The following is a 477-nucleotide window of genomic DNA, read 5'->3' as shown; positions in this document are numbered from 1 at the left end:
ATATTTCTAAATCCAATTGACGCCTAGGCAAGATTTGGTTTCAAAATTAGTTGAAATGTAAACTTTGGTATGATACAAAACAATAATAATTAGAAGCGTTTCAACATTTTAATGAAGGGAAAAATGGCAAAAAAAACCTAATGTTATTTTAATTTAGACGTTTAATATCCAATGGTTTTCGGTTGGAATAAAAATACATGATATATTAATTTAGTGTCAAATAAAACCTTATCTTTTAAAGATTGGTTGAATCGAACATACAGACTAAACAGACGTTAACTTCAGTAACGGAATCGCTAAACCGAACTGATATATAGTCACACATTTTCGAAAATTTATATATATGATATGTTAACTTAAAATTTCGAATATGTTAAAGTAGTCTAGTGGTTTAGGGCACATTTAACATCATGTGAATGCGGGGTTCGACCCCCGCCACCAACACTTCTTTTTTTAGTTTTTTTTTTTTTTTTTTTT

This window comes from Camelina sativa, chromosome 2 (assembly GCF_000633955.1).
Source record: "Camelina sativa cultivar DH55 chromosome 2, Cs, whole genome shotgun sequence".
In the NCBI taxonomy this organism is placed as follows: domain Eukaryota; kingdom Viridiplantae; phylum Streptophyta; class Magnoliopsida; order Brassicales; family Brassicaceae; genus Camelina; species Camelina sativa.
The sequence above is the reverse complement of the archived record's forward strand: the minus strand, read 5'-3'. Positions refer to the sequence as shown.